This window comes from Camelus bactrianus, chromosome 3 (genome assembly GCF_048773025.1).
Source record: "Camelus bactrianus isolate YW-2024 breed Bactrian camel chromosome 3, ASM4877302v1, whole genome shotgun sequence".
Taxonomy (NCBI): Eukaryota; Metazoa; Chordata; class Mammalia; order Artiodactyla; family Camelidae; genus Camelus; species Camelus bactrianus.
The window spans coordinates 61,982,672-61,999,112 of NC_133541.1; the positions used below are offsets into that span (position 1 = coordinate 61,982,672).

General features: G+C 33.6%; 2 long non-coding RNA genes across 12 annotated transcripts in view; one reads left to right on the forward strand and one right to left on the reverse strand.

The window, feature by feature from the left end:
• LOC123618926 (uncharacterized) overlaps positions 1-16,441 on the reverse strand; it is a 566,149-nt gene that overhangs the window by 324,157 nt on the left and 225,551 nt on the right. The window lies entirely within an intron of this gene.
• LOC105064595 (uncharacterized) overlaps positions 1-16,441 on the forward strand; it is a 44,662-nt gene that overhangs the window by 9,025 nt on the left and 19,196 nt on the right. For 4 of the 9 annotated variants that reach the window (XR_012505509.1, XR_012505514.1, XR_012505507.1 and 1 more), the window contains one exon: positions 2,215-2,305. The exons of 4 other annotated variants lie outside the window; for them this stretch is intronic. This is a non-coding gene — a long non-coding RNA (uncharacterized LOC105064595). Of the gene's footprint in view, positions 1-2,198; positions 2,306-16,441 lie in introns of all 9 variants that reach the window. One more of the 9 variants, XR_012505506.1, reaches the window with a different exon arrangement.

A 16,441-nucleotide genomic window follows, 5' to 3' on the forward strand; every position in this document is an offset into this window, starting at 1 on the left:
GGATAACTCTTTGCTGATAATTTCCAATGCATGTGCTGAAGATCAGTACTAGCTACTCCTCATGTATATGCTGATTGTTACTTGAGAACGAAGAGTAAGATTACTCCTTAGAATGCTTTTGTTACAGAGGTGGCCAAGCACTCAGTCAGACTGTGTGTGCATTGTGGCTCTATCCCATACTTGCTATGAGACCTCAGGCAAGCCACTTAATCACTATGTGAATCAGTTTTCTCAATGTAAATTAGAGGTATATACCAGGCATACTTCATAGGGTTGTTGTGAGAGTTAAATATGTTCATATGTTGAAAGGATTCAGAACATTGCTTGGTGTATATTTTATGTAATTTTTTGGTATTATTAATTTTTTCTATTATTATACCTATGTGATTATTTTCATTGCTTAATAAAACAGGAATTTGGTGCAAAAATCCGTATTTTTATTTATGCTGAGTGCCAATTTCCTGAATTTTAAAACATCATCTACCCTATCCATGAAAGTTAAATTGCTATATGGGTTCATGAAGCTTCAATAACAAGATACAGTTTATAAAGGAATTATTCCAAGAAATAATAATTTATTCAATTATAGTATTCAAAATGCATTCATGAATCCAGATCCAAAGTCCACTGAAATAATAGTGTAAGACTTGAATTTTTCCAGTAAAAGGGTCTTATAATATTTAGAATTAAAGCAACTTAAGTGAATTCATAAACTTATCAAATCTTTCAAAGTTCTTTTCAAGATTTCTAAAATGACAAATTAATTCCATCCTAAAACATTAATATAAATAGCCTCCGCGAAGATATCAATTCTTAATGAATTCCAGGTCATATAACAGTAAATGTTATCATATATTATCAGTATAATAACCAACTGACCAAATTATGAGCTACTAATATAATGCTTCAGTGAAGAGTGAAGAATGACACTAGCTATCCAGAGCAGCCATGGAATAGTTGGGACTTTCTGGTCATTGTTCTTTTATACTAATTTCAGTATTACTCTCTAGTAATCTGTGAAAACAAAGCTTAAGAAAGGCAAATATTTTTAGGAATGATAAAATATTAATAAAAATAGAATTTTAAGTAAAATAAGAATGGCTGAGGAAAGGAAAGTATTAATCATACTAAAATGTGTCTGATTGTTTCAATGAAGACTGTATACAATTTTAGTGGATACTGTCACTATTCCACTGAGATTCATTTAGGGGCAGGTACCCCTATTGCCAGGTGCTGTGAGTGTTGGCTACTAATGGTTCCTCACCAAGGAGGTGCCTTCCCACTCCTCCCATTCAGCACATGGCACATCTAAAAATCAGGTGCAGCTTGGATCCTCTTCTTAGGCTCTGCTTTTATAGAACCTGATCTACAGACCAATCATTTTCATTTCCCTCTCTAAATAAACCAAGAGGAAATATAAACAGGATTTAAGCAAGCTACAAGAAGCATTATTTAAATATGATTGTTAGTCCCTACTAAAGCAGTGAATGTTTTTCTAACATCATACATGAGTAAGTCTTTTTGTAGTACTGGAACACATGAACTACGTGGCCTTCTAAGTACGGGAGTGTGTGTGCGCGCGCGCGTGAGCCTGCGTGTGTGTGTCTGCCTTTGTGTCTTCGTTTGTCTGTATCTGTGTGTTTATGTGTATATATAATATGATTTCTGAATCACAACTGCATATAATACATACACAGCATTTTGCTCTGTGGTCAACTGATTGAAATCAACACAAATGTGCAAATTCAGGAGAAAATGGACCAAAGAAGTGCGTGAGCATTATTTCAAACTGTTTATTTCAAAGAGTTAATTTTGCATGACTGCTATTCTTATGGATCTAAGAATTTTTTAAGCTGGATAGAACAAATTGAGCTATATATCTGTCACCCAACAAATACACTTGGAGGAATGTGGGATCCCTTCCCAGGACTTGTGAAATACCCAAGGATATTTTACAGGTGTCAAGTCAATTCTCTACAAGGCTAAACTTAAAATTGCAGTTCTTTTCAGAATTTAAAATAAATTTTAAGACTAAATTAAATAGGACTTTCTTCTTTTACTACATTATTTGCTGAACTGTTAGAAATGGAGGTGGTCTTAATCTGCATTGTTATAATTCTCAAGGGGCATGATATTGTTGACATTTTCCAAGATGTATGATCATGTAGTAGTTAAATTCTGTCTTGATCCCTGTATAGATTAACTCTCCCCCAGGTTACTAAAAGAAGGATGACAGAATAGATATTAAGAGAAGCAAATGATGATCATGTCTCTCTGATTCGCTTGTCTATTGACTCAAGAAATGGTAAGAAATTGCTACGCCTTCATGAATATAACCCCTTCTACCCTCACTTATTTTACCTCCTACAGGATTTTACTGAATGTGGCATGTGGTGCTGTTGGTGTACACTGTCAGTTGGGCATGTGGTGACTGACAGAATTCATTAAGGCAATTAGGGCCTGTAGGATATGAGAGCAGAAAATAAGCAGAATGTCTGTGGCTGTTTCACACCTGGCTGACCCCCACTCACTCCAGGTCTCTTTTCTCTCAACTCAGCATAAATAGAAGCTACTGTGCATGTACGTGAAGGCAAGGATATTCAAAGTATTCTAATTTCTCTTATTTTTGGTCCAACCTGCAATGGAAAGATATCTAGCACTTTGCAACCAAGGATGCAGTGGTTAAAGAAGGTCTATCTAAACTGAAATAGAAAAATATTCTTTGATTTTGAAATTGAATGTTTGGAAACACCAGGATGAAATATGGAGGTTAGCACCCAGATGGAAAAAGAGTGATCAGGGAGGACAGCAGAGGAAAGGGAAGGAGACTCAAGGTGAGGCAAAGAGAAGAGGGAAAAAAAAAAATCTAAACTCTGTCTAATATTGTTAAGGCACATGATTTTTACCATTTGCTTACTGAGTATTACCAATATTTGTGCTAAAAATAAACAAGAAAGGTCTGACTGAATTTCTAGAAGACCGATCAGATGAGTTAAAAGGGGATGAGAGGGTTACAGAGTTATGAATACAGAAATATCAAACTTCAAAAATTCAAGAAAAAAGGAAAGTAAATCTAACTTGGAAATCATATAAAACTTGACAAAAATAAAGAGGAGAGAAATATGACAAACTGATTTCTTTCAAAGAAAATTCTTCAATTCTCTCATTTTTGGTGACATTTTAACAATTAAAACATCATTTAAATTCATGCCCTTAGAATTCCTGTTTAAAAGGTTTCAATACCCATGATGCAGCTTCTCTAAACTCTCAAAGGTATTAAAAATATCTATAAAATATATTTTAAAACTTGAGATTAAAAATGTGTGTGTGTGTATTTGAGAGAGAAAGAAGTCCTGTGTCAATCTATTAGCAGATTCTTGAAGGAATCTGCATTAAAAAAAGTTAGTTGGAGACGGTTTATAAATGAGTTAGTTCAGGGAGCTATGTATGTTTAGCTGCTGAAAACAGAGGAAGTAGGCCAATTGAAATAGGTTATAATATCCTTCCTTCATCCCACACAGTCTAGTTCTTAACTCTGAAGTTCAAGAGAATTGTAACCTGAAAATTAGACTTTCATTTCTCTAATAAAAGATGTCTCTCCTAAGACAGGATATTCCTAAGAATCCTTCATATACTTTCATTTAGTGGCTAGATTCTGATAACACAATCAGGCATTAAGAAAATAGGCCTTGAAAATGGAGTTTGACACCCTGAGAGGCAAGAACATATTGAGAGCCCCAAGGGAAATTTTTGTGGAAATTTTAGTCTATTTTATATCGAGTTGACCAGAAATGTGCAAGAACCAAGCAATGGAAATAGGAGAAGATTCTCACTTCAGTCTAACAGACCCACACCAGAAGAGAGCTTGCTATCCACTGACTCAACCATCAGATCCGCTTAGAACTTCAAAACTGAAGGGAGCATGTGGTCAGTACTTGAGTGGATGGCAGGTGAAGTCCAGGGCAATGAGATCTTTGCAGATATTAGATCTGAAGAGATTTATTTCAGGTAAGAACAAATAGATAAACAGAAACTAATTATGAATTTAAGAAGAATATTATAAAAAATTTAAAAAGGAATATCATCCTTGAAACCACATTTATAAAACATATTTGTTATAAAACCAGGAAATTTTTTAAAAACCAGCAACTTGGTATCCATAACAGAATGCTAAGGAGATACCACTACAAGCAAACCATATGCTGAAATTTAGAAAACAAAATTCTTCAGGAAAAAAAAAGAATTAGGGTTGATTTTCATTTTTATTAATTTTAATTTGTATGTTACCTGGAACACTGAAAGACTGAAAGAAAAAGAAGACAATCATAAAATAGCATTTCTTTAAAATCCTTTTATAGGCTATTAATGGAAAAGTGGATAATATTGAAATCAAATCAATAATGCAGAGGACAAAGGTGAAGCTCTCCCAAAGGCCAAGGGAGAGGATGAAAAACATTAAGTCAAAAAGAAAGGGAGGTGGAGATCTAACCTAAAATCACAAGGACCCTGAAAAGAAACCAGACCAGGCAGAGAAACAACAAGGATGTTTCAAGCAGCAAAACAGCTTTTCTGAGGTGGAAAAAAAATGACCTGGACAACTGCTGGCATTTTTAGGTAACATTTCACTATGTTTCTGCTAACACAAGTAACACATACTTAGTGAAAAACTTTTGGAAAGTACGGGAGAGCAAGAGAGACAAAGAGAGAAAACTGAGGAAATGAGGAAGAGAGAAGGCAAAGAAAGAAGGAAGGAAGGAAGGAAAGTAGGGAGAAAGTGTGAGATGATTGCTTATAATCACAGCACCACCATGAGAGAATTAACATTAATTTTCTTGGCTTATTTACCAGAAATATATTTGTGAGTGAATTCTGCTTCTGAGAAAACTGAGATCATTCTGTTTATCTTTGTTACTTGTTCCCCTCAACATACAATTTATTTAACAGCAGTATTACTAAACATAATTAAGTGACTACCTAATTTTCTATTAAAGCTTATTTAACCAAGTTCCTGTTTACTTATATCAAAATTTTCAATCACTGTGTCATCATTCACTGATTTGGAGCAAAATGGTATTCCCATTCTTTTGTGCCAGAAAGTGTGTAAATCCTGCAGTCTATTTTATGCATACAACAACCTCATTAAATATTAGTATGTGAAATTTTTGTACATGTTAACATTAACCTCATCTGTGGTGACAGAAAAAGAACCATTGAAATCCATGGTAAAAAAAAAAAAAAATCCTTGTACATGTCTCATTACAAACAACTCTGGTACTTCCTAAGAGTAACCTCCAAAGATAAGAATGATTGGGACAGGTTGAAAAATGTTTAATATACATATCAGACATTTCTGTTTTCTTTTTTGAAGGATGAATTATTTATTCATACGCTTTCTTCACTTTTTAGGAAGTAGTAGGGTTTCTAGGAGGATGAGAAGAGGTTTGTCTTTTTCAGAGTTGTACTCATTCATCTATCATATGTATTGGAAATATATTTCTCAGTTTATTGAAAATGTTTGTTTTCAAGTTAATTAAGTTTTAAATCTTTTTTAATGGGTGATGAATTGTTTCTGATTGTGAGTTCTTCCTTTGATTAAATTCCTGTAAGTAAGGAATTCCTTTCCTCAGAAATCAGATAAATACCACCAATATTTGTTGTTATTTTAAGATTTTAATTTTTATATGAAATGTGTTCATCTGGAATTTATTTTGACATACTGTGGAAAATATACATCTAATTCTATTATTGCTCAAATAAACATCCAGCACAATTAACTGAACTATATCCTTTCTGATTTTACATGTCATAATTATCAATCTCCAAATATACATGTATAAAGTCCCTTCATGTCTCTGGCAGGGGGAGAGGAAGAGTGATTACTGTGAAATAAGCCAAAATTTTTCTCCATAACAATAACCTACTCTCTGTGGAAAAGACTTGCTTTCTTTTCTTAAAAAAATATATTGGACATTACATTCTGTCTTCCAAGTCTTCTTTAGTTCCTTTTATTGTTTCTAAACTGTTACTCCTTTCCTTTTCATATTGTAAGAGAATTTCTAAATTTTGATTACATTTTTGATATGATTCTGTAAAATCCTCAAGCATTGTATTATTCTATCACATAGTTCATAGAAGTAATGTTTCTGCCATTCCATATTTCTCTGCTTAAAAACTTGACACACAAATCTAAAATTTCCCTGTTTTAAAATATTGCTGATTGTCAGTGATAATGAAGTACAATATATTTTATTATCTACTTCTTAGGAATAAATTTTGAACTTGCTCTCAGTGACATCTCTGGTATGGTCCTCTCTACCACATACCCACTTTTTAATATATTTTATCTTATTGCCCTAAATTTCTGTGCCATTATACATTCTTCCCCATTTTCATTATTTTAAAACTTTGGTAATCATTTTAATGGATATCTGAATGAGAAAAAGAGTGGAAAAAGGATGCAGGCAGAATTTTAAAATAATTCAAAAGTTGTTTGAAGTATTTGAATTTAAAAAGCAAAGTTATCAGTTGACTTCAAACTACTCAGTAACACTAAATGCAGGAAAGGCTTGAAGCACCACAGTGGAGTGTAGCAGCACAGGCTCTGCTTTCAAGTCCAGGTTCTAGCAATTATTAGTTTTATGACCTTGGGCAAGCTACATATTCTTTTTAAGTAGCATCATCTATAAATTAGGATAATACTAGCCTCATAGGGTGATAGCAAAGCTTAAATGATACTGAGAACATAAATCATGTAGTGCAGTACATCATAAATACTATATGTTATTAAATATAATATTTCAAGAATTGTAAAATACACCACTATTTTATCTACTATTAAGTAAGGGAGTAAAAGGCTGTCAATTAAACTGTGACATAATGCCTTAATAATAATCCTAAGTGACAATCCATCACATCAGCCTCTCGTTTGCTTTGAAATCAATTTCAGCTACACCAAGGTTTTTGGCAGTTTCTCATGCTTTCATTTGCATTCCGTTGAGTGTGATAGGCAATATTTGTGCACAAGAATCTGTAATAAATAATTAACAGTTCAGTCCTCTACTTTAGAGTTTTGTCTTTGCTTTGATCACTTAAAGTATTTGGTTTAGTCTTTGCAAAGACAAAAACAAAAAAAAACAGAATTATAATCATTCTTCCAACAATTAGTATTTCTGTATTAACATCAAATGTATGCTTTTCTTCTCTGATTTATGACTTTCTTTATATTCAATAACTTTTAACTGTTGAATTTGTGTGTAATTCTTTTGAAGACATTTGATGTGGCCTTCAAACTCAATATATGCAGTAACACCAATGAATACACTTCACTGAAATGATGACAAATAAAGAATTGTTACCAGATTTGTGTATGCCTAACAAAACTGTCATTACCACCCAAAAGTATCACCACAAAGTGCCACCCCAAAGTGGTTGCATGAACTTAAATTAATTTTAAGTTTCATCACAATTTCAGAAATGTAAAAATATAAAAGAGTACATTTTAGAAATGACAAAATACTCAGTAAATGTTAACAATTTATATTGTTACAGATGAAGGAGACTAAAAGTTTGTATTCATAAAAATCTTATACCCATTCAAATTTTAGGTTTTTGAAAAGCATCAGAAAAATACGTTTAGATAAGCAAACACTCAAAACATGTACCTACCACATGTTTTTTATGAAATAAATAACTTAAAAATTATAGCCTATGATAAATTGTGATACAGTCATACAATGGAATATTACTCAGCAATAAAAGAAAAAATATCAATTCACAGGAAGAGACATGACGAACCTAAAATGCATACTGTTAACCGAAGGAAGCTGGTCTAATATAGTTGCATATTGTCCAATTCGTATTACCTGAGCTTCTGGAAAAGGTAAAAGAATGGAGATAGTAAAAAGATCAATGGTTGCTAGGAGAGTGAGGTGGATAAGACTGCATAGGTAAAGCATAAGATACTTTTTAGAGCAGTTAAATATTGTATATGACACTATAATGGTGGATACATGGCATTATCCATTTGTCAAAACCCATACAAAGTTAAAGAACAAAAGATGAAAATAAAATCATTTAGGCAACCAAGGAATCCCAGGAAGGAAAGTAGACTGTGACAAGAGAACTAAACTATTACAAACATATAAAAGAATCTTACTGAAGAGGGTGGGCATAAAAGATCCTGACCTAGGTAACTTTGAAAATGAGTGGAGTCTATAAAACTAACAACAAAAGAAAATGAGATTATGTACTTTCGTTGATAAAGTTGTTCCCATCATGGCACTGATTGACAATTCTGATAGTGCTATACTTGTGTACTGCAAATGAATGATTTAGTAAATATCTGGTAGACAGTGGGAGACAGAGTGCTCACTATTGGACTAGAGCTTTATAGTTAAGCAAGGGAGGAGGCTGGAGTGATCCACATGGTAATGGATTTGAGTTAGAAACCTCAGTTTGAGCTGATGCTCAGTTCAACACAGGTAGAGATGGTTACATACAGCAAGTGTATATACACAGGTTTGTAAATACATGTTTCCTTACTCTGTCAGTTGAGAGGGCCTAGAAGAAATCACACTCCAGTAGAACCCACTAACATTAGATATTGGTTCCCAATACCACTCTCCAATAAAACTAACCAGGGTTCCTTGGAGAACTGACTTATTCAAAGACAGGTTGGAAATATTTAACATGAATTTCAAGCATCTTAGAGTTACACAAAGGAAGGTAGTTGCAAAACAAAACAAAACAAAAACAAAACAAAACCCTGTCTTTAAAAAACACTGTATTTTTGAAGTATGTGAAAGGGACACAGGAACCAACCAAAAAAGCTCTCAATGGCCTGACGTGAACAATTTGAGTGATAGTATAAAGTAGCATTGGATTATAACCTAAAGTATGAAGTAAATATCCATGAGCTTATACTAATATAAATAAATGACTGAATAAACAAATGAGGAAGAGATTAGACAAATCTCCCTTGCAAAATTCTAAATAATTTATGTAGACATTCTGCCCTTAAAAGGGGGAAGCATTAAATCCCAACCCATTAAATGTGGGCTACACATAATGAAAAAAAATCAGCAGCTTTATGAACATTTTATAAACCTGACAAATATTACCTCATTTCAAGGTCAACATGAGTACTGAAAAATCATATTAACAATATGTACCTGTGATGGTTAGTTGTATGCATCAATTTGGTTAGGCTATACGACTCAGTTATTTAATCAAATACTAATCTAGGCATTGCTCTGAAGGTATTTTGTGCACATAGTTAAAACCTAAAGTCTATTGACTTTAGTTGAGGGAAATTACCCTTGATAACACAAGTGGGCCACATTCAATTAGCTGAAGACCTTAAGAGCAAAAACTTGGGTTTCCTGTAGAAGAAATTCTGCCTCAAGAATGCAGCATCAACTCCTGCCTCAGTTTCGAGTCTGTGAACCTGCCCTTCAGATTTCAGTCTTGCCCGTGCTCAAAACTGTATGAGCCAATTACTTAAAATAATTCTCTTTATTTAGATCCTCTAGGTTCTGTTTCTCTGGAGGACCCCGACTGATATAGTACCCTTGATATGATGTGATGGGAATGGCACTTTATCTCGGTGGTCTTTCTCTCAAGAACCCATAACTCCATTTAAATCATGAGAAAAGCATGAGGCAAATTCTAATAAAGGGACATCCCTCAAAATACTTAGCCAATACTCCTCAAAACTGTCAAGGTCATCAAAAACAAGGAAATCTGAAAATCTGTGACACACAAGAGGAGCCTCAGGATATATGACAACTAAATGTAATGTGGGGTCCTGGACGGGATCATGGAACAGAAAAAGACATTAGGTAAAACTAAGGAAATCTGAATACTGCATGGACTTTAATTACAAACAATATATCAATATTGGTCCATTAGTTGTAACATATGTACAATACTAACATACCATGTTAATAATAGGGGAAACTGGCTATGAGGGTATATGGGATTTCTCTGTGGTATCCAATCAATTTTTATGTAAACTTAAAATTATCCTAAAAATAGTTATTCATTAAAAATAATCTAGACTAGATTATAAACTAGTCTATTAAGAAAATAAATAAAATTAAGAATTTTAAACCTGGGAAATAATATAATAGATCTCTCATGTAGAATTAAAATATGTAAATTTTAGTTATATAAATAACTATTTTAAGTATTTTAAAATAAAATGTAAATATAAAAATATGAAAAAGAAAATGTGCCATGCAAAAATGAACAATTAAAACAATTTAAGAAAGAAAGTCCAAGTTGAACATCCAGGTAAATATTAGCAACATATAGGATTAAAGTATAGGAGGAGACGTAGAAAACTGGGAAAAGTATAAAGACTTGCTAAATCTGTGCCTGACAGGGAGAAGATTCTAAAGACTCATTTTTTCTTGAATGTAATACTTTTTCAAATACAGATTAAATTATGCTTTTTTTTTCCAAATCACAAAAAAGTAGAGCCTTATCTGAGAGAAAAAAACAGTAGACAAACATGAAAAATAGAAAGCAAAAAAAGATATTACAGCTGTAAGATCAAATGTAGCAGCCATAAAAATAAACTCTGAAGTTTAAACTTACTTATTAAAATTTGGGCTAGAATTCTACTTCCTGGAGAAATGAATAAGATAAATAAAAAGGGAAAAAAATATTAAAGGAAGAGGAATAAGTACTAACAGAAAACATGTAGGATAGTGTAGGAGAGAGCAGAATGATAATATTTATATAAGGCAAATTGGAAATTCAACCACAGAACATAAAATGGAATAAAAATAATTTTCATTGCTGCACATAAAGTATTTTCTAATGAGTAAAGTAATAGCTCATTATATACTTTTAAAATGATATGACTTGCTCCAACAAATTCAATGTACAGATATAGCCAATATAGCCATTTTTATTCCATTTTTATTTCATTTAAATGCTTAAGCACTCGAATACTCTATTAAAAGCAAATCTAATACTTTCCTATTTAGGACTCTCCTACACTTCAAATATTCTATTCTTTTTCATACATGAAATAGAGGAAGCCATACATCAGGGTTCTGAATGTTCTGTTCAAGACTGACTCTGCACTCTGGTTGCTGCTTAGCTTCCCCTGATTCTTGGATAGCCTGCAAGCACTCTCTCAATGCATGCAACTGGGACCCCAAGGAAAGAGACCTCAGATATCATTTCAGATCATATCTATTGCTCTAGAGTGACTTGGCTGGGAGAATCTTCTTGTTTTAAACCCACATTTTGCCAGAGAAGCTCTCCAGAACATGTTATGGAAAATATCTGACTTCATGCCAGCACTAAGACATTTGAGTCTGAAAACATTATTTTAAAAAAGTAATAATAAGGAAAATACAAAAAGCAAATAAAGAAAGAAAGAAAATAAGGTAAAGACCATGATATAGACAAAGGACACAAGCACCCTACCTCCCAAATACATACACACACGTACACAAACACACATTACTGTGCATGTGGGAAAACGCTTAACCTCTTCATTAAAAAGTCATAAAATTTATAAATGTGCACTCTTCTACTTACCAAATTGGTAATATTTTTTAAAATAATATTCAATTATGTCAAAGACCTGGTGAGATGAACAGTGTCACATTCTGCCACAGGGAGTGTGAACTAAGAAGCTATTTCTGTGAGGTAAATTGGAATATGTACATAAAGCCTTTGAAATGTTCAAATGTTCTATGAAAGAAACGTCTAGAAGTCTGTCTTACAGGCAGATTTGCAATGTACCAAAGGATTAAAATGCAAGGTATTTATGGTAGTAGTTTTGAGAATAGCAGAACTATGAAAAACAATCTAATTGTCTAGTAGCTATTATTAGAGTCCTCAAAGGTAAAAGACCCACTGGTGATATCCTTTTCATTGTTTTCAATTTATTTTTACTTTTCACTATTCTTGTTTTCTTGTTTATGAGTTAAAGTTTGAAATATATAAATATTGAGTATCATATGTATGTTAAGTTTGCAAGTATGGTCTTAAACATATGGTCATAATAGTTGCAAAAGAATTTAATAATAACATACAAACAATTATGCTATAAAGTAATACTTGAAGGTAATATGATTTATTAGGTTGTGCTATGATAGCTAATGTTGCCTATTAAAGTAATTTTGCCTATCTCAATGGAATTTGGTGTTGCCATAGCACAAGTTTGTATCACCTTGAGCTCAGAAATACATAAAAATTTCCTATTGAAATATGTTAATTTTTTTTTACTTTTGAAATTTTTCTGTATAATGTGCTTTTCAGAACTAAATTACCCTCATAAGACAAGGAAAAGAGGGTTAGTCTGGCTACCCAGGTCAATAATGACCATCAGCCTAACTCCAAAGAACTGGTGTAGAAGTCACTGCCCCACTATAAAAACAGATAAAAAACAGTGCTTACTCAGAGGAATGGATAAATATAGGTAATGTATACAAATTTTTACACTAGAATATCCCATGTTCTACTCCAGATAGAGCACTGGGTTCACTACTCAGTTTTCCATTCTCTAAACAAGGACACAAGACTAAACTTAGGTGGGCTAGTACAAAGTTACGTATGAAAGCTGTGCCTTGTATAAGGTCTACCAGTTATTACTTACTTAATAACCACTTTTTGAAATATTGATTGCTCCCCATCTAATTAGGCACAGAAACTGGAGTGAAAAGGAGAGAACTGCATGGTTTCACTTAAGGGTCACGGAAGACTGAGATCTAGCCTGGAATTCCCTCCTTGTTAGTCATGCAAGTCAGTTTCTCTTAATGATTATTACAAATAAAATAATCACTTCTATTTATTTTCTCTAGAAGAACAAGTTTACTAGGTTGAACAAAAACGGTTCTTAGGAGATGTGTGTCCACTATGATAAAGGGTGAACACTGCCTTATATCCAATGAACTTGGCTGTGAAAGAAGCGTCTCCCTGGGTCTCTAATACATTTGATTGAGAACAACAAAAGGTATTAAGAGCTCCTGTAACAAAATAGTATAGAAATCAACTTATCTTACACATTCCAAATGTTCTACGATTAATATTTACTTCATGTATAATCACAAAGAAAATAAAGTACATACTCACTGACAAAAACCACTAGACTTCAGGCCAAACAACACCCCTCTTGAATTATGTGGAACTGAATATATTAGAATAATTCACTAAATTTCTGCCTGGAAAATCTAACATGAAACTTTAATAAGAAATAAACACAGATTTATGCTTCATCTGGTCCTATTTATATAACGAATGACTAACTTTAATATTTAAAAAAATTAGGTGTTATTCTATACTTAATCTTAACTTCTCTTATAGTTACATAATAAAGTAAATTGGAAAACTTTCCCTTTTATCTTAAAATTGGGATTGTAATAGGAAATTCAAAATTTTTTAGCCAAGACTCTATACTCATATCAAACAAAACAGAACTGATTTGAGAATAGCATTGTATATTGCTGAAAAAATATTGGACTTGCAACCAGAACATGTAAATATTAAAATATTTTCAACTGTTTATAGCTCTGTTGCTTTGGGTGCATCACTTACTTTCTTTAGCCCTTGGCTTTCTTATCTCTAAGCCAGGATAATAGTAAGTACTCCAAAGGCTTAATGAGGGGATTAAATCAAGAAAAAATTAAGTGCTTACTGGATCGTATTTCGCAGAATCTCAGGACTCCACTATACTGGAGTATTAATAGTAGAATTATTAGTAGAATTAAATTATTAGAGTCATAGGGATGGATATTGGTCACAAGGACTGAGTGGAGAAACTAAAGAGGAAGGAAGAAACCTTGAATGATAGCTTTATTGTCACCTTAAGAGTGGGATGAGCAAAAAACAAGGTTGGATTTTGGCAAAGTAGAGTAGAAATCTAATGGCACTGATCTCTGTACATGCCTTGGTCACTGTAGTATGCAGTTTTAAGGGGAATAAAATATCAATGCATTAGGAATGGAGCAATGAGTGATCTACAGATGCACTTGTAGTTCCACCTTGAGCAAAGGAAATTGGGTTCATTACTCAGTTTTCACTCTCTAAACAAGGACACAACAGTTCTGTACAACAAGGGAGAATAACATGAAGGAAAGAATTTGTGTTATATATTAAGAATTAGGTATAAAATACTGAAAACAGGTCTAAGTGCTCAAGGTATGGCAAACCTATTTTATCCCCTGTTCAGAATAAATATTAAACTGATTGTGTTTCCATGTTGTCTCCTCTGTCCTGTCTGGTGACATTGCTACATGGAAGAAAACTTCTTAAATGTATGAGAATAAAACGCATTTTATTAATTTCATTGTTTATCATCAATATTATTTATAGTAATATAAATATTATTATTAATAATATTATTAAATTTCACCTTTCTGTTGTTGGACAACTCCCTTCTGGACCAAAATCAAGGACAATGAAAAGGCTTTGCCATTTCTAGTTGTTAGTATTGCTTGTAGATTACCCTGGTTTCTCAAAACCCACAGGTCTGCTAACTACAGTGTCTATACTACATGGCAAACACCCATTATTTAAATATTTCTACCTACCTTTGCCTCCCATTCATTGGGATTCATTCATTCTTTGTTCCTTTTACTCAGAGCCCCTAAAGTAAAATAGCAAATCTGATAAACCAACGAATCAGCACAATTACATGGATGTATGGCCTTTTCTCAAGCACACTGTACACATTTTAATAAAACCTTTTTAGATTTCATGACAAGGGAATGGTAAGAATGACTTGCTAGAAGAAGAAAAGAGTGGTCTACCTATTTTGCTTAAATGTAGAATCCGCCCAGTATACGGCCATCCAGATCTACACTGAGCTGTATTACCCAACTGTTGGATGACTTAAGGGGATGCTGGGAACTTAGAAGAGGGTAAAGCCCTGGAGGCACAAAGAGAAGAAGCCTGGGTCCTTATATAACAGCATGAAGCTGAATTCCATGAAGTCCTCTCCTCCAGTCAAATGTTGTCAGCACTACCACTTCACCATGGCCTGTGATGTGAGTGAGAACTGAAGAGAAAAATTCTACTACCCGCACTGAAGAAGCAAACCACCTTGTTGTGGAGAGACACATGCAGAGAGTGGCAGGCAGCACTAGAAGCTGACACTGCCCTCCAACCCGTGCTTACAGCCAGCAAGACAACAGTGACCAGTGAGCTTGGACAAATACCATAGGTCTCAGAAGCATTTGAAACTCTCGCCAACCCCTTGATTTCAGCCTGGGCAAAGGACCCAACTAACATGATCAGCTATCATGCTCAGACTTCTGACCTACAGAACTGTGAGATAGGATGTTTATGTTGTTTAAGCTGCTAAGTTTGTAGTAATTTGTTATGGCAGCAATAGACACCTAGTACACTAGCTAAGCATGTGTCATATAGATACACAGTAGATAATATATACCCTTTCATTACTAAATAATGAGTTGGGGCAACAACGTACAACAAAGCCATGAAATACAAGTAATATATATTATACAAAAAAAAAACCAAAAAACAAAAACAAAGTGAAATATTATTTTCTCTTTTCATCAATAGTATAGCAAAGGAGGCAGAGGTTAATAGACCACTAGGTGTAATTTCAGTAAGAAAAAGGAATACACCAAAGCCCCATAACTCCTTAGATGTTGTCATCAGTAATCACTAGCAGTTGCTGAGTGCCTGCAGTATGCCGATTATCTTACACACAACATTTTATTTAATCTTCTCATTATCTCTGCAAGTTAGGTTTTTAATCCTATTTTACAGACTAGAAAAGTGAGGCTTAGAGGGTTTAGTAACTTACTTGAAGACACACAGGTTGTTTAAAACAGCCAAAAATCAAAACCGACCTGCTGAATTCCAAATCACTGATCTTTCTACTGTACTACCATGCGTATAACTTTGTTGTAAGCCTTTCATAAACATTAAAATACAAATACTAATGGGGACTGCATTATTTATATTAATACAAACTAAAAATAATTTGGAAGCATCAACAATTAATGCATGTATATCTCTTCACAAAATATTTCTGTGATTTCAGGAAACTACCTGTGAGGTAGTCAGGGCAGGTATTATTAATTTACCTAATTTACAGATAAGATAACTGAGGTTCAGAGAATTATTCCTAACCTGCCACTACTCATGACTCTGAGGGACAATATTAGATCTCAATTCCACATCTCTTCTTCAAATATAGAGCTTTTCCCCCAGAGTGGGACAGGTATTTGGGGGAGGGCTAATGGAGAAGAAGGATGCAGAAACTGTGCTAAAAGGGACCGTAAATGTCCAATCCACCTACTTCTTAGTTTACAAAGATCAGTCCTCGTGATGACCAGTCTGCAAGACTAGCACACTAAAAACATTTATGTGACCAAAAAGCAAAAAACATAAAATTTCTGCTGCATCTGTGAAGAGAAAAAGCTACATGGTCTGGTGCTTTGGAATCCTC